This window comes from Apostichopus japonicus, chromosome 11, assembly GCF_037975245.1.
Source record: "Apostichopus japonicus isolate 1M-3 chromosome 11, ASM3797524v1, whole genome shotgun sequence".
NCBI classification, from domain to species: domain Eukaryota; kingdom Metazoa; phylum Echinodermata; class Holothuroidea; order Aspidochirotida; family Stichopodidae; genus Apostichopus; species Apostichopus japonicus.
In genome coordinates, this window is record NC_092571.1 from 7,408,937 (window position 1) to 7,427,909 (window position 18,973).

Below are 18,973 nucleotides of genomic sequence, written 5' to 3' on the forward strand. Positions count from 1 at the left end.
TGAACAAAGTAGATTTCATATACATCTTCTGTTAACAATGATAACTTCATCTACCTTCCTTAATGCTCATCCTATGAAATATTGATTCCCTTTCGTCTTGTCTAATTTGAGTAAGATGGCATATGTCAATGCCCTGTTTCAGAATTTGACTCATGGAAGCCTCGGGTGCGGTTGAAGGGTCATGCCCTTGGTGTTGGTTACCGGTTAGTCTACGATGGTTATACATTACACAGATTCGACCACTCAAAAATAGACGATAAATTTACCAAATGGTTTCTGTCGATTTATTCACGGCGATGAAAGTAATTTTTATGAGACTCTTTACATTCGAATGCCTGTCGGTATCTTAAAGGAGCGTAAAATATTAAATATATTCCTTACTGTTGTAAGGACTTCAATGTCCTCGCGCCACTTCCAACGGTTCTCTTCCTTTTAATGAGAGATTTTATTTGCCTCATCGCCAGTTTCATCTACCACTCACATTTCTACACTGAGTCAACCGCTAACTTATATGATAGAGATATTTGATGGAAAACAACAATAAAGGTAAATCTTGCTTTGTTTGGGAGATATCCTACTAGCCTGGTGTCTCACGCTTTAAACTCAAGTTTAAACTCTGCAGGGTCAGTTGATACTGCTCCTACAAAAGTCAAATTAAAGCGGATTTTCAACATAAGAAAACGTAGAACAGCTCATAAAATGCAATATTCTATATGCTAGAATATTGCTTATTTAAAGCTTTCAACTAAGATTCTACTGATACGTTGTGTGTATACGTATAGTGGTGTCCCCATTTACATAACACAAACGATAGCTACCAAAGGACATGGTGTGCATATATCCGTATAGGTTTAAGACCGAAAGACGAGCACCCTGCCGGCTATTCCCTCATATTATTTAATGTATAGAGTTTAGAGATCCAAGGATCAGGAAGCCCTACAGTAGCTTCTTTGAGACCCTTTCAATGTAAGATCGTGGACGAAATATTGAATGTGCTATGTAGTTCTTCCTTGTTTCATTTTTAACCATTGCATATGTCTCCACAACATTTCTTTTCAAATGCTAAGCACGGTTTTAAACGATGGGAAAGTTGAATGGAGGTCGTCTTCTTCACGTCAAGTGAATAACTAACTGTAAATTTGTATGTGTATTATAATGTATTATGTATTGTATATGTATTATAAAGTACTTCCTTGTTTCATTTTTTACCATTGTATATATCTCCCTGACAATTATTTTGAATGCTAAGCACATATTCGTAAGGATGCGAGCGCCGAATGGAGCACGTGTACTTCACGTCGAGTAAACATCAAATTAACATAAAATGTCACCTGATGATTGCCAGCACTTCTATCACAACTGTACGATTCATTAGTGGCAACTCTTCGTATTAGTAGCACTATTGGTCCTTCCGTTTGCGTCTTGTTTCAGTAACACTTCTGATGAAGAACATAACTTAAATAGCATACGTAATACCAGAAGATGTATATGAATGTATGAATGTATGTATTTTAGATCCTCCTGCAAGTAGTAACTCGCGAAGAAGCCTCATTGTCTTATCAAAGCCGTTAGCTGACCGAAGTCGGTCTCTTAGATTCATATTTAACGTCCATGGTTATGAATTGTCAACAACACTGTAACTGGTCGACATACATTAATCTTGGAGTGACTTGAACCGGGGACCTTATGATTGGAAGGCACCACTGAGCTAACTAATGTATATCTTTACGATTATGCGTATTGGAGATAACAACAACAACAAAAGCGTTTTTCCGTGTGCAAAGTAAAGCATAACTAAAAAGATATAGAATACCGTTATATGAGAGAATATATCAACATTGCATTCTAACGCTCGCCGAAATTCAACAGTGTCAATGCACTTGAATAACCATAAATGAATGTAACCTTCGCGTTAAGCTCCCTGGTGTATTGAAAAGTTGCATCTGGGAGAGATTTATTCTTTAATCTATATAATTTAGTTTAGAGATAAAAAGATCAGGAAGCCTTACAGTGGCTTATTTGAGACCATGTTCGTGTTAGATCGTGGATGAACATCGGCTCATTTCAAGTCTTCTCTATTCGATAAGTTTTCAGAGGATAACGAGGCAGGGTGTGAATTTGCTCCCGTTCCTACTCCCGGGACCGTCATTTAACGTCCCTATCCGACGGATGAGAATGTATGCCTAAGCATCGGACCACTTTCTTAACTACTGAGGAAGGCAAATGTACCTCATTCGACATTACTGCAGTGCAGCCATGATGAACAAAGTTGTTTCGAAACCAAGTGAAGAACAAAAACAAACCTCTTTTCCCAAGTTCACAAACCAGAGATACCAAATCCATTTTTGAATATGTCAAGAGAATCTGGCTCCTGGCGGAATTTTGACCCTGCAACTTAACGATTGTGAAGCGGACACTCTAACCGTTGAACCAAGCCTTTGCCTTGAAAATAGCTCAGGGGTGGATGCAGGATTTCACAAAGGAGAGAGTAATGCTCCAAGCTTGTTGAAGCAGAACTCCATGTAGAGAGGTATGTGTCCTTCCCCAATTCTTAGGCTTATATAGAAAAAAACAAGTTACAACCTATGAGTACCTTCATATTAATGATGACGATGGAGCTGTTCGCTGATGCTGTATGATATAACCTTATTATGCTTTCACTAACAGAAAGACAAACACTCATATCTATATCACGTCCTTCAGAACGGTCGCTTTGATCTTGAGAAAATATGATTATCATACTCCAAATATTTACCATGTGCTTAATATATTTTCTATGAACAATTTATGAAATAATGTGTATTTAGTACTAATCATAACCATTTTCTAAAAGTTGTAATCTAGTCATAAATGTGTCGCATCACAATTCATTTTCCCATTGACTTAAATAATGAACCCGTCACTTTCCAAAGCTTCTAGATAAAAGAAAAAGGTCTTCAGACTTGGGTCTACCCACCATATGATAACTGATGCTTTGCAATGGCTTTCACAGCACATTCAACTTTTGCCACTGTATCGCTTAGACTTTGAGTTAGAAGAGCTCAAAGTTTACCATAGTGCTCCCCAACCCATCTGTCAGCTCTTGCTACGGAATCTTCTTACTTCACTAAAGATTTTCTAAAAGCTTTAATCACCTTCAGTCCTCCAAATCTTGAAACCATCAGTAGTTCATTTCGTCCTCATCAACATCCAAGTATCAAATAGAATGACGACGACTCAGAAAATGCCCCAAAAACCAGTACAGTAGGTTACGTTATAGCTATTTTCCGATGGTTAACCTTTGCAGGCGGACGTGCACTATTCTAATTGCTGTTAGATACCTTCAAATCGACATGAATTACGCTTTCATATAGATTACCAATGTCTTTACTTTCTGTTCTTCTTGCTTCTCCGTTTCGTCTTTTTGTGTACAAAAAGTAAATAACTATCAGAGTTACGCTTTTGCTGAATGGTTATCGTCTTAGTTATATTATTTGATCCTATGGTGACTCTGCATTTGATCGAATATTGATCTTTCAATTTTGTTTCATTTTGAAAGCTAAAGGTAAGCATTATCGACTCATATCCGTTAGATGAATGAGACAAGTTGGCATTGGAAATGATATTTCGGCTTCCAGATAAATCCCATTCGATTGATGCTTGTATTCGAGGAAATGTACTACATGTAAGAGTTAAGTTCTCTCCTTCAATAACATTTACAGTCTGAGGCTCTACCGTTACTTGTAAATCTTCGTATACGGTAATATTTGGAGTTGAGATGCAGTAGTCCTTGTCACTGCCATTCTTATTACACACTAATCTGCTGTTGTTATACCGTGTAGATACATTGTGTATACGTCTCAACACTACGTTCTTGTTAGTAACTATACATATGGTCTGCACAGTGATAACTTCATTTTCATTTGCAATGTATAGGTCAATAGCAATGTCTTTAGGACAGTATAAATCAATGTTCTCTCCTGCAAAAAAGATGCCGTCAAATCCATTTAATAGAACACATTCATTCATCTGACGGTTCACCACTTGAAGACGTGCTTTTATTTCTTCGTTCCAAAACACCCATTTAATAGGACTATACCAAGGGAAGTCCCAAGTACATGTATATATAGCTGAATCCGATTTATTAAGATCTAGAATCAATAACTTATACTCTTCCTTGGAGGATAAAACTTGATAGCGTTTGTCGCTTGCGCTTACTTTTCTGCCTTGAAGTAAAAACTGAGTGTGTGGATGTTGCCCTTTCAGTATCACAACCCTTTTAGCTTCTTCAGGGGGATTGCATGTCAGAACAATGGCATCACCGGTGTATGCAAAGAATCTTCGTTCCATATCAGAATAAGTGGTATTGAACGTCATTCCCTCTCCGTTACCAGACCGAAGCATCCAGTTTAGTATCACAATACATAATAGAAAGTGCTCCATAACGAATTATATTTACCACACGCAAAGAATTGTCAGATTTTTCAACATTGAGCCAAGACTTTCCTTGTTATGTCTTGGCGGAAGGTTCCAAGTTGATGAATGTGCCAAACGTTTAGGTTATATTTTTAAATATTACATAAGTATTGTTACTATTAACACATCGAAAAGGTATTAACCTTTAAAAGTTGTTCCTCTCATGTAAAATAAAAAGTGAACTGTTATAAACATCATCATTACTGCTAACAGGAACTTCAATCTGACCATGTGAAAATCTGACTGAAAACAAACCCCTAGAGTCTAGGGCCTAGGCTGTAGAATACAGTATAAGATCATACAGTCAAACTAAGTACTGCCATACATCTCTGTTTCAATTTCATTTTCATACACACACACGCATACACACACACGCACACACATATATATATATATTCATACTGTTTTTGTTATTACTACGGTAAGTCGTAAATACTGCTGCTAAAGCTGGATGTGAAGAAAAATCAACAATTATGAAAATATTCACTATATATCCTGCACTAATGGGCCTTTTATTAAAAGCCGATGGGCATTTAAGTAGTCATTGTTCAAACAGAAACAGTCGAACATTTGTCGAGACGATTTTTGGTAGCGTAAGCTTTTTTTTTCCACTGTATTTATTTACAATACCGTAACACATAATACAAAAGAATCAGCAAAAAGACTTACATAAGAAGCTTACATAAAGAAATCATAGAAGTCGTTAAGGTTACACAAATTGTTGTTTTGCTTAGAAATGAAATAGTGCAGGTCAAGTTGAAAGCGAAACTTAAAATAAAATTCGTGCACATGTGGGATTTTGTTATCCAACCTACAAGTATAAATGTACTTTTTAGCATGTAAAATTAAAAAGTTCACAGGATTATCTATATCACCAAAATCACCAAAACAAATGTTGGTCAAATTAAAAGAATAATTAGTTTTAATGCAATTCACTGCCTCCCAGAATCGCTCAACGTGACTACAATTATAAAACAAATGTATAAGCGTTTCATCGGCATTCTTGCAAAATGAACAAAGTGGAGAATTAACCATTTTCATTTTATAAAGCAAGCTATTTATGCCTAAAATACGATGTAGAAAACGCAATTGTAAATATGATACTTTGGGGTCATTCACAGCCGTATAAGGCAGCCTAAAAATCTTATTCCAAACTATTTTCACTGGAAAATTCATAGCTTGCCACTTCATAATAGACGACGGGGGCGTGCAGAGACCGGTAATTAGCTGATTATAAACATTTTTGTTTGTTTTATGTGTGCGCATGCACATATTAAAGTTTTTATTTTCACTCATTGAGAGCAAAACAGAATCATGGTACCCCCTCCATTAACTAGGAATGGCGTGAATAATCCCAAAGTACGAAGTTAAAGGAAAATTTCTAATATATTTTTTCGCTTGAAACGTGTTATATGGAATTACCGAGCCATCATTTTTAATGAAATCTTTCACATATATTGTTCTGTGATTTAAAAGATTATACTGGAAAATTATTTTATTGTTAACCAATATTTGACTGTTGTTTAAAATGATTTCATTACCATAATTACTGTCTGGATGATCAAAATTAAACTCAGCCCAAGCCTCACACTCTTCTCTGCAAAAAAATATTAGAAATACAAGAAACTGCCTCCTTATTGAAATTACATTTAAAAAGAAAAGCACCACCGAACTGTTTTAGGTATAAATCAAAAAATATTTTCCAGTTTCCTTTCTGAGGGGCTAAATACCGTTTTACCCAGCTGCAGTTTAGACTTTTAATAAAAGATTCAATATCTGTCATATCAAAGCCACCATTAACTTTCTTATTAATAAGGGAACTCCGTTTAATCTTATAAGGTTTATTGTTCCAAATAAAATTATACAAAATTTTATTAACCTCTTTAATGAAACTAAGAGGAGGATTTGGTAGAACACTAAAAAGAAAAACAAGTTGCGAAATGGCCAAACTCTTAATTATAGTTATTTTACCAGTTGGTGTTAAGTCACGTTTTGACCACATCCCAAGTAACTGTTTGAGCCTGGATAATTTGGGAAGATAATTCAACGAAAAGAAATCTTCATTCTTTGAAGTAAATGTGACACCAAGATATTTCACGGGACCAAGATTAACATTAAAACTATACTCATGAAAATACCAGGGAACCCTTGAAACCATAGCACCCAATGGAAAAAAGAATGATTTGCTGAAATTAACTTTTAAACCCGAAGCGGCAGAGAAATTATTAAGAATGTTTACAACCTCTACAAGAGAAGCGCGTGAACCATCTAAAAATAAAACAGTATCATCGGCATATTGTGAAATTCTAATTTCAGAGTTATTAATAGATATACCCTTGATACGACAGCTTGTTTTAACCATGAATGTGAGAAATGCTGAACATAAGATAAAGAGGTAAGGACTGAGTGGACAACCCTGTCTTACACCTCGAGAAATACTGAAATACTGAGAGAGATGACCATTGTTAATAACACAATATGTGACGTTCCCATAATAAGTTCTAACCCACCTAATAAAATTTGGACCAAAATTGAAGAATTTTAAACTTTGATAAAGAAACTCCCAGTCCAAACAATCAAAAGCCTTTTCAAAATCTAGAAAAAGAAGAGTACCTGAAATATTGTTGGAATTACAATGATCAATGAGGTCTAAAACTAGTCTAATGTTCTCACCGATGAAACGTCCTTATAAGATTCCAGTTTGCTCATCACTAATAATGTAATTTAAAACACGCTTAATACGGGTTGCCAAGCATTTGGCTCTAATCTTGTAGTCAGTATTTAAAATTGCTATAGGCCTCCAATTTTTCAAATACTGTAAATCGTTTGAAGGCTTTGGAATCAAAGAGATTATTGCCCTGCCCTGTTCATCGGCTAAGTGTGTACAACTGAAAGCAAAATTAAGAGAATTAACTACAAAGTTACCTAAAATGTCCCAAAAATGTACATAAAATTCAACTGATAATCCATCATAACCGGGGGTTTTATAGCCTCTTATGCATGGACCCAATAGCCTCTTAAATTCATTGATGGTAAAAAGACCCTCGCACAAATAACTCTGATCATCGGTAAGACTCTTGTGATTAGTACAAACATCATCAAAAAACGAGACAGGAGAAATATTAGGACACTTAGTATAAACTTTACGATAAAAACTAACAGCTTCACTTAAAATATCCTGACAATTTGAAACAATATGACCATCTTCATTGCGAAGCTGTGATATGTTATTATTTACCTTGTTGTAACGCTCAAGATTAAGAAAATACTGTGAATTTTTCTCACCATATTCACACCATCTAGCCCTAAAGCGAATAACCATGCCCTGAAATTTATAATCATATAACATATCTAAATTGTTTCGCAGATCTGCTAAAGTGATATTTAAACGTTCAGATGGGCAGATAGTGATTAAACTTTCCAACCTGGCAATCTCATTTACTAGATAGTATTCATATCTGTTACGCTCTTTCGCACGAATGGAAGAATAACGCATACTAAAAGAACGGATGTTCACCTTAACAGCTTCCCAGAGAAGGGAATCATTCAAAGAGGAATCACACGAAGCAGTTATGTTAATAATATCAATAATAGAATCAGAATAGCACAATTCTTCTAAGAGTGAAACATTAAACTTCCAGTAGCCACGGCCCCTTGGCTCAATCTTACAATTAATAGTAAGAGTAACGCTAGAATGGTCGGACCTAAATATAGAAACGATGTCAGCTGCACTCACAGTTTGAACAATGTGTCTAGAACACCAAAAGAAATCAAGTCGACAGTGAATAGAATTATCAGAAGAATGCCAGCTGAAAAGCCGGGCGTTAGGATTACGATCACGCCAAACATCAACGAGATCAAGATTTTCTGCTATCTGAAGCATAATTTGGCGGGCATTAAAATTAGTTCTTTGCAACCCTCCAAATTTATCATGAGTTAAATTACCTACAAAATTAAAATCACCGCCCCAAATAATCGATGTACAATCAAATGCTGTCAAATGTTGTGCAATATTACTAAAGAAAAATGGGTCATCCTTGTTTGGACCATAAACATTAATTACAGTATAAATCTGATCGTAAACATTGAAATCAATAATAATATACCATCCATTTTCATCGACCTTAGATCGTATAATAGTGATATTTGAGTTTCGGGTTGAAAAATAAACCAACACCTCTACTGTTATTATCCCCATGGGAAAGAAAAAAGATTACCACCCCATTCTTTTGACCAAGAGTTCACATCACAAGGAACAGAGTCTCTTGTAGTAAAATAACGTCAAAACGACGATTACGCAAATAAATAAATAACTTTCTTCTATTCATATAGTTACGTAACCCACGAGCATTAAACGAAACAAATTTTACTTTAATCATTATGTACTTCTATACTTATAGGATAAAGTTTTTTCATTTTGCTGGCCAAAAAATATATAAAGTTACGATAGATACAGTGGTATAAAGCAAACAGAAAGAGAAAGAAGAGTTCTAAACCTCAAACAGCCATCAGAAAAGGCTGACCTTGAGAGATAGGCAGTCTTGGAGCAGGGGCGGGTCAACGCCGAAAACCAGCAGAGTACTACGATTATCAGGAAGATACATCGGGCCCAAAGCGCTGGAGAAACTAGACGACAACATCCTGGCAATTAGGAGAAGTTAAATGGTTTACCATTTTGATCACGCCATTGGCCTGACAAAAAACGCAGTTTAATGCCTTCCGAGTATAACTTGGAAACACGATCACTCCATTTCCGCTTCTCCAGTAAATCAGCATGGGTGAGATCGTCTGTGATAAAATAGTCTTTATCGATGAGCGAGGTTCGCTGCTTCCGTAGAATACTAAGTTTGTCTTGGAATGTGGAAAGTCGCACCAAAATGTGTCTAGGTCGTTGCTGGTTAGGGCGGGAAGCACCATCACGATGAGCTCTAAGAACTTCAGCATCTTGAAGGCCGACTGTACAAAACACTCCCTTGGAAATAGCAACACCATCCTCACCCTCAGAATGTGGATAACCAACTAAGCGAAGGTTACACTTTCGAGAAAGCGCTCTTGTTTATTCACAGCTGCCAATAAATTTTCGTTAGATTTCTCAAAATTGCAAACTTTAGTTTCCAAGGCAGAGATATGTCGTTGAGTTTCTGCATCTTTTGTCTCGAGCACTTCAACTCGGATGGTAATCAAAGCCAAAGCTCTATTGAAATCCCGATCGATACGATTCAGGTCCTCCTTAATGCGATGCATGGATTCCTGAATGGACTTGCCCAAGTCGTCTACCTGCTCCTGGTTATGGTCCTCGTCGGAGGAGTTGTATAGGCTATCTCGCCTAACAAAATCTAACGTACGTTGTGAAGGCGTTGTCTGCTGATTCTTGTTTTTAGCCATTTTAGTTGCTCTTCTAGTACGGGAGGAGGGACTCATGGTGACAAACAGTTGAGAGAGGTGAATATGATTATCTCACCAGATATAAGTAGTATGTAGATGTCCCGATGTCGTTAATAAGAATGAATTCCGCGGAGCCCTAATAACGTGGAGCACTCTACTACACCGCCATTTTGGGTTTTTTAAGCTTTAAGCGTTTTAATTCTGTATTTAGCTTTTACAATCTTTTGTCAACACTACTATACTATGTTAACGCATATATATATATATATATATATATATATACATATATATATATATATACATATATATAAAATATCAGATAATTCCGAAAACCCCTTATCCAACTCTACTTTTGTATTGACCGCCTATGTAGGAAATTTAAAAGCCAAGGAATCAGCCATGATTCATTGATAAAGTGAGATATTGACACAATGTCATTGACTAATGACTGCACACACTTTTCAAGACACATCCTTATTGTACGCAAACTAACGATTTTCCCCAGTTTTGCAAACATTATCCATTACACGAGGTAGTGAAAACTTCTGCAAATTGTTAATATTAATACTTGCTGTGTGAATTGGTCTAGAGGCAATCATACCTTGGGGAAATTTAATTTTTGGAATTGAAGAAGTCAGGGCAGTTTTCCACAGATTGGCATATCACTATTTTCGAATGGTTTAATTGGGGCTAATCTATAAGAAACATACTTAAATGCCCATCAATGACTTTTACTGTCTTCATTTGCCTACTTACATCATTAACGTTAATAATGTGAAATATTGTTACTGACCTCGTGAGGTGTACGTTCAATAATACGATTTAATCATTGACAATTTTCTTTTCTAACTATCTAACATTTGACCTTTAGTTAACACTTTTACCTTCTGACCCTGGACCCTATGAAGTCAAAACCAACAGAGGCTCAACTGCGGTAACCTTCACCAAGTTTGAAATCTATCAGGCTTAGGATTCAAGAGAATCGACATACATTTTCGCTGAACTGAATTTGATTAATCGTTTGTAAAATAATACAAGCTAGACATGTTAACAATACTGTCTGATTTGATACGCAATGACTGGCGTGCACCCACCAAGTCACGCTATCGCAGTAACGTATAGAAGAAGTTTCACCGTGGATGACATTTTACGGCTTGACTATTCAGACCGGGACGCGATTTTTTTTCCCAAACAGGTTTGCAAGTGTGCGTAAATAGTCGTTCATGATTGGTCAGAAAAGTTACGTCATCACCATAGAAACCTTCACTTCGAGGTTCTTCATCCATTTGTTGCAACGATCAAGATATACCCGTTCAAAATTACCCGTAGCTTTTCGTACATATATTTAGATATGTTTGTAATTGGTTTAGACATATTTAGCACACTAGTATTGTATGATCTACTTTGATCGAAGTTTTCTGTGAAGGCATTAATCGTTAATTAATTATTACTTCCCGCAAGTCGATAAATCCTCAACATTGGTCAATGAAAACTCTAAATACATGCTATGATGGTTGTTCTTAGATTATTCAATTTTGTTATTTCATTGCTGGGATAAAATTTACATTATCACCATAAGGTATATTTATTTCCTGGTATTAAGGTCGATACGAATATTGTAAATATTGAATGTGCTATGTAGTTCTTCCTTGTTTCATTTTTAACCATTGCATATTATCTTCATGACATTTATTTTCAAATGCTAAGCACGTCTTTAAACTATGGGAAAGTTGAATGGAGGTCGTGTTCTTCACGTCAAGGGAATATCTTATGTAAATATTAAATGTATTATATAGTACTTCCTTGTTTCATTTTTAACCGTTGTATAATATAAATCCCTTACAATTATTTTCGATTGCTAAGCACATATTCGTAAGGATGGGGACACCGAATGGAGCCCGTGTACTTCACGTCGAGTGAACATCTAACTTAACAAGAAATGTCACCTGATGATTGCCAGCACTTCTATCACAACTGTATACGATTCATTACATAGTGGCAACTCTTCGTATAAGTAGCTTGTTACAGTAACACTTCTGTTGGAAAACGGACAGTAGCGTACGTAATGCCAAAAGATGTATAGGAATGTATCTCGTTACGATTAGGCGTATCGGAGGTATGCAACAACAACAAAAAGTTTGTTTGTGTGCAAAGTATATAGCATAAACGTATAAGGTATAGAGTACCGTGATATACGAGAATATTCCAACATTGTCTTCTAACGCTCGCCGAAATCCAACAGTGTCAACACAATGTGAGTACGCCATAAATGAATGTAACGTGCTCCTTAAGCTCGTCGGTTTATTGAATGGGAAAGTCAGGGATAAAGTATTACAGTTGTTTGAAAATTGATGTTAATGCAATATGTTAGTTTAGAGTTTTGGTATAACACAAGAGCTACCATTTTTAAGATGTTTATGGATGCAGCGTTTGCTGATACTTCAGAACAGTGTATAGCTAAAAGGTTACCAAGGCCACAGCTGCAACCGGGGTCATTGTGAGGTACGTCACAATTGATGTTGCCAATAGGGGATTTCCACGAACTGAATCGCCCGCTACAGTTTGGATTGCTAGTGCATATAGTCAAATTTTGTTATTCTGATTTTCTGTAAGACCGCAGTGAAGTTAATGTATCTAATATGTTTGGACCCGACTGCACAGTTAATATGGTCTAGTAAGACGTGTACCCCATTAGCGTGGGCAGGCAAATACGCCATGAATGAACAGATCGAAAGACTTATTCAGAATAATAAGAATAGCAGACTGCCCTGCTTAATAGGCCATCAGCTGAAGCTCAAAATGTAGCTGTAAAATCAGTTTCGTTCCAGCAACACCGGGTCTAGACTTTTAATGCATTTTTGGGTAGTTTAATGCATCACAAACATTATATCAAAAGTTCTCCAAAAAATTTCCTGCAGTATTTTTGTAACGCACCCTTGAAATTGGGTATGTTATGTAGACATTACGTGCTACGATACATAGCACTCTTTTCTTATATGTTTAATTACGACTGATATATTTTTTTTTGTATAATAGTTGGGTCAGGGTTACAAGAATGGTGGAAGAGGATTCTGGTCTAAGGGTCAGTGAGGGTTGTTTTCAGGCATTACCCCCCCCCCCTCCATTTTCGCCAAAATGGTAAAAAATCACATTTTCAACTTTGAAATATGAAATACAATTTTTGCACATTATAACTTAAGGGTTTTAATTATAAAAATGTACCACTTTTAATAAACTCAGATATAATGCTTTGTAATAAATCAAATATTTTTAGATTTTCCCCCTATGTTATGAATGCATTTCGTCTGTGCATGTATGCGTCAATATACACATATAATGAAAAGTTCCTCTCCATAATTGTTACACTCCCCATCCAAACTGTTTTACACATGTGACCCCCTCCCCCTCTACTTTACATGTAGCTAAATCCCTAGTTACAGTGAGATGTGCCAATGCCCCAAGACCAGTGAGTTATTTCTTTTGTATAAATCAATATATAAGTTGGCACACTAAGACATCATGGCATATCGTAGATGTGAAATAAAGTTAGTCGGTATATATCCGTTACCTTAGTACTCTTTCTACAGTCTTCTGCAAAACTAGGTACTTTCTCCATGTTACGGAAACGACATGTTTATAATTCGTATTCCTGCAAAAAGTGTTTCCAAGGGAGTTAACGTATAAAAGAAAAGATCGACAAGGTTTCGAATGGTATTTTGAATAATAATAGTTCTATATTCTACAAATAATATGAATAATAAAGGTGAATGGTACAAATAAGTGAATAACGAAGACAGTTAACTTAAGCCCCAGATAGAAATTTAGAAATAATGTATCTATTAAGACTGGGTCGATACACTCAATGGTGTAGTAGAGCTGGGCCTTTGCGATGATTCAAGATACAGGTTCTTCATCAAAAGGCGCGGCGAGGAATTAATAAGTGATTAAAAGTTCATCGAAGGACAGTTGTACTAGTTATAACAGGATCCACTTCAATTCACTGCATGGAAGTCAGATATGGTATGGAAAAGGGAAAGTCCATTCCGTAGTAGAGGTGAAGATAATTAGATGAAATAAAAGTCACTAAAGACTTGAATATCCTTCAGTCAAAACTTGAACAGATGCACAAAACGTGTTAACAATATGAATAAAACAGGTAACGAAATGTTACGGCAAAACAATAAAGAACCGTGATATTGGAACATGGTCAGGGGCGATGGTTCCCCAACAACAGTATATAAACCTCTGACTGGTTTCAGGACGCGGTATTTGCGTCATCGTCATCAGTAAATGTAGTTGTGAATATGCAAGAGGTAAAGCATGCCCATAACACCCTCCTCCCCCCCCCTCCCCTCTCAGCAAAAAAGTGTGATTTGAAGAAAATGTGGATATTTATCATAAGGTGTCTGGTAGGTAGGGTAATCTACGTAAAACTACTAATAGCTAAAATGAATATATGAATAAGATCATGTTTTCTGGTTCCTTTAAACTCTGGGGAACAAAATAATGACAACATGACTTTGAAAAAGTTAACCCTCTTCACAAACTTCAAACTTAATTAAAATTTCAGACTAAGATATCAAGATTTAACACCATCACAGTTCATCCTCCAAATCATCTTCCCCTGCATCAACAATCTCAACATCTTCTTGGAAGTTGCTGCAATTTCTATATTTACATAGGTCTGTACACGGTAGTTGTGCATTCATTCAGGAACATCTTCCTTTAAGACATTTGCCGACTCTACAGCTACTGCTGACACACTGAAGCAAAACATCTGGGTCAGGTGGCTTCGTCATCCAAGTGATTATAAGGTCATCATTTTCAAGTTTCCATCCATGTCCCTCTGGTGAGAGTGCATCAATCCTTTGCTGCAATGCCCTACTGTGAATAGCAGCCTGGTTGGTGCAGCGCTTAACATGCTGGATCAGAGCATCTTTTGTTGGTGGTAAACTCTGCTCTGAGGAGGAGATGAACAGAACACCTTGTACCATGAAATTGGATATTTTTGAGTCTCACATTTTATGATGGGTACCAATATAATTACAATTCAGCTAGATATATGTTGCAAATTACTTTAATAATTTCAATGGAAAGATTAACCTGATATTGCATCTCAAAGCGTTTACAGAATTTTTTAATTTTCCTTGGGGGAGGACCCCCATATTCCAAAAGTCCTAGATCCACCCCTGAACACTCAATGAACCACACATTGAAGAGAGTACTTTACCTTTCAAGATCTGTATGTCTTCCTTGTCAAGAATTGTATCTAGTTTCTTCAACATAGAGAGTGGTACCTCACTTCAATGGCAACACGGTCTTTTCCTCTAATATTCATAAAATCTGGGCTCATCTTTTTTCCGCTCTGCTGCTTGTCGAAGCAATATTACTTTAATAAAATGAAATAAAAAAAGCAAATTGTTTTGCATTTTCTGTTGATCAAAATGTAAGTTTGAACAAATAAGAACTAAGACAATTTTATTTATATACCATGTGATCTGCTCATCTTCTATGGACAAACAAAGACACATTCAAATTTTGCAAACCAGTGTCATGCAAAAAAGAATTAAAACAGGCTTTTTTGACAGTACAGTACATTATCTCTTATTGTTATGGTTTAAATTATACAATGGTAGATTATATCTGTTACTAATAATAAAGGAGACAGATACTTGTTCATTTTGGTAAAGCTAGACAGGCTGACCATAAGACCTTGCAAACCTAACCTCATTGCACCTTTGTTACACTTATTTTTCTAACTAATATAATATCTCTATCATTCAAATAAAGGGCCACAGTAAGAAAACTATGAAGCCTGTATTTAACACTTAGGCTAGTGCCCCAGATTGAGAATTTGAAACAAATTTCCGTTCCTACCACCTTATAACAAAACAAATCAGATGACCATGCCACTAATTATATTATGTTCAGGTCCAACACTGTGCCCTTTGACTTGGATTCTATCCCTCAAGAGCTACTGATCTTGCATTATGCAACTTCTCTTAACACTTCAACTATGCCACAGAAGTACAAGTAGAGTCGTGTAGTATGCTTAGGCTTACCTCCATCGAAAGTCTCTGCCTGCTGCAGCTTGTCCTGCACCCGTTTGCAACGCCGAGTAATGTATTGTTTCTTTTCCCACATAAAATAAATTGAACAGGCAATACAACAGAGCTTCTGCTTGGTTTCCTCGATCTTTTCCGTCAATTCTTCGTTTAAAATCATATGGGGTCTCCTCTGGAACTGTCCGTTTTCTTGCAGCAATGTGCTTGCTATCAATAAACCGCCTGTAACACTTATCGTGGAACCCAATCATACTATGCTGTTGAACACACGCTTGATCGTAGTAGGCCATGGAGTAATCAGTAGTACGGCGATATCACTGTCTCCGCCGTTGAGATTAAGCCAATCTTTAGCGCAGGAAGTAACTTTAGTCCATCGTTTATTCGTCAGTGCCTTGACTGCTTCAAATTTTACAGATTCAATGTGCACTGAGCACTGTAGATTTCCGTGTGTCGGAGACTGACTAGCGCCAGTGGGAGCCGCCATGTTTGTTGTTTTCTACAAAGATTGCACACAGAACTCATGGCTCATTGGACAATTCATATCACATGGTACAGATATCTCACTGGCGCACAACTTTTGAACGTAAAACGGCAGGTTTCTTAACATACGCAATAAAAAATATAGTTCGATCTTTCGAGCGGAATTGCAAAAAAACTGCAGGAAAGTACATGGAGAACTTTTGGACCATTAATCTTAGTTAATTTATGTATTCAATGCTGTAGAGATATTTTAGACCCGCAGTTGCTGGAACGAAACAAGCGAATTTCGACCTTCAGCTGATGGCCTATAAACGAAGGTCGGTGTGATCATGTTCGTAAACTAACTGTAAGAACAATTGATTATACTAAAATTTGTACTACGTAAAATAAGGTACTACATTCATCTTACAATAGTAAACAGTGAATGCACTGAAGAGTGATATTCACTTCGACAATGACCATAACTTACTTCATTTAATCTATAATGAATCCCTCTTATTTTAAGAGCTAAATATTGTCTCTTGATATATCAAGTATTCCATATTCAAACCACCAGAGATCGACTCGAAATAGAAACGCAACTATTACCACGAAAGAAATTATGAAACAAAATTTTTCAGTGTCAGCACATCCTAACACCCTAACGTATGCTACAACTTTTCCTTTTTATACTGAGCGTGAACAACCTAACTAACATTTACCTTGTTAATTTCTACGAGTACCACTCCTACGATCAGAAATATGGGCTTATTAAAATACTATTCTGAAATACACCAGTAGTTTAAATGCTGTGTAGTGAGTTGTATGGTTATATCTCATAAAATTAATTCTTTAAAGTTAGCGGGAATTGACTTTACTTACTCTAACAAAATGGCCTCCCGACTTACACTTTTATCACATCCTCTCGACACGAGGTAAAGAAACTGCACGTACGCAGGGAAGACCGGATGTCGAGGACACTTCATGTTCAAACATGATTGGACTGTTTGATGAGCGCAGAGAATATTAAAAGATGCCACAGCAGCGGATTCCCAGCAATACTAAGTATTACAACAACAAAAAACGAGTAAAAGAACGAAACGAGAAACATATTTTTCGTTACAGTATTTTGGAGCGGAATATTACAATGTATGATATGGTAATATATGTGATTAAAGGTTAGCACCTATTATGACTAAATAGTTTGTACATGCCACTTCTCCATAACTTGCACGAGGAAGTTTGGCTAAATTGTTTGATTATTCCACATTTTAAACTGCTTACCAGAGCCCAAATCGAATATTTGATGCGAACCAAAGCGGCAGAAACGATACACAAAGTTTAAAGGAAAACTCATTCACACATACTGTGATAATAAGAGACGGGATTAATGCTACAAATAGTATAAACCAGCCTCGACAACTTTGTGTTAACTTTGAATCACAACTAGTTTTAGATGTAAGGGAACGTTTTTTTGAAAAAAAAAAAACGTTCAAGTAATGTGAGAATACCTCTCATAAAGGTATTGACATTCCGTCGATCCTGTATCAATTTCAACAAAATTCATCAGTTGGGGTGTCATTAATTTGTCCTTGCTTTGATTCGTGATATATAGCAGTGTAGGTTTTGCAGCGAGATTTTGGAGGATTAAACCAGGTACACCAATGTCCAACTTCAAGCACAGCATCAATATAAGCTGGCATCAAACATTTCTCACATTCAGTTTATGTATATCCCCAGCAGTTCAAGCTTTCAAATTTATGTGATGAATTATTGACATGTATTTAAAAAAAGGGCACACATACACATTTCCTGTTTACTACCACTTCAGTTTTGTAAAGTCCACCCCGTAGTATTGTGCGATTGTACGGTCTCCGACTTCCCCGCTTCACCATCATGCACTAGGGCACATCGACCTACAAAGTTGAGCACTGTGCCTATCAGTTAATAAATATAACTGGATAGATTGCATTTATTTCATGCAGGTACCCGATATAGCTATTATATCTATCATTGGCTTAATCATCATCGTGTTTGCTATTATGTCCACTGAAGTGCACACCAAACCTATATATGGTAGGCATTGCTGTCCCTACTCCGACAATAGTTTTGCCCTATCCGTCTGCTCACTTATTTACCTATGTATCTGTTCAGAGGACTCCCATTGTTTTAGTTCTTTTTCAACCAAAAGCAGTATTGTTGTGCCATTATTGTTTGTGGCAAATACGCCCAACGCGGCAAACTCATTCAAAGTGGCAAAACGACCTTTTTGAGGAAACCTATGAACCTCTCGGCTTCCGTACAGCTGACTGTCGGTAGCAAACGAGCTTCTTTGCATCTGTAGGGATGCTATGGTTCAAGTTATTCCCGGTCAAACTAAATATATCAAGCAGTTAGAGGTGTTCAGACGTAGTCCTATTGGTGTGTACTGGAGGAAATACTACTATAAATTACATTTCCCTTGAATACTGATTGAAGTAAAAGCATGGTAAAAAGAACGTAGATCTGCACATGTAGACCGAATTCCCCCAGTTTTCCTGGAGAGGAAAATATTCCACGGTGTCACGTAGCCACATGGAATTCAGTCATGTCGTATGCAAACAACTTTG

The 18,973-nt window shown here is 36.5% G+C and overlaps 2 long non-coding RNA genes across 2 annotated transcripts; one reads left to right on the forward strand and one right to left on the reverse strand.

Moving 5' to 3' along the window:
• Nucleotides 1-343: 343 nt before the first annotated feature.
• Nucleotides 344-13,113, forward strand: LOC139975874 (uncharacterized). Its single transcript, XR_011795938.1, has 2 exons — nucleotides 344-2,530; nucleotides 10,712-13,113. It is a non-coding gene; the product is annotated as an uncharacterized lncRNA (long non-coding RNA).
• Nucleotides 13,114-13,249: 136 nt separating this feature from the next.
• On the reverse strand, nucleotides 13,250-16,602 carry LOC139975873 (uncharacterized). Its single transcript, XR_011795937.1, has 3 exons — nucleotides 15,903-16,602; nucleotides 15,071-15,229; nucleotides 13,250-14,800 (listed from the first exon to the last, which is right to left on the reverse strand). It is a non-coding gene; the product is annotated as an uncharacterized lncRNA (long non-coding RNA).
• Between the last annotated feature and the right edge of the window lie 2,371 nt (nucleotides 16,603-18,973).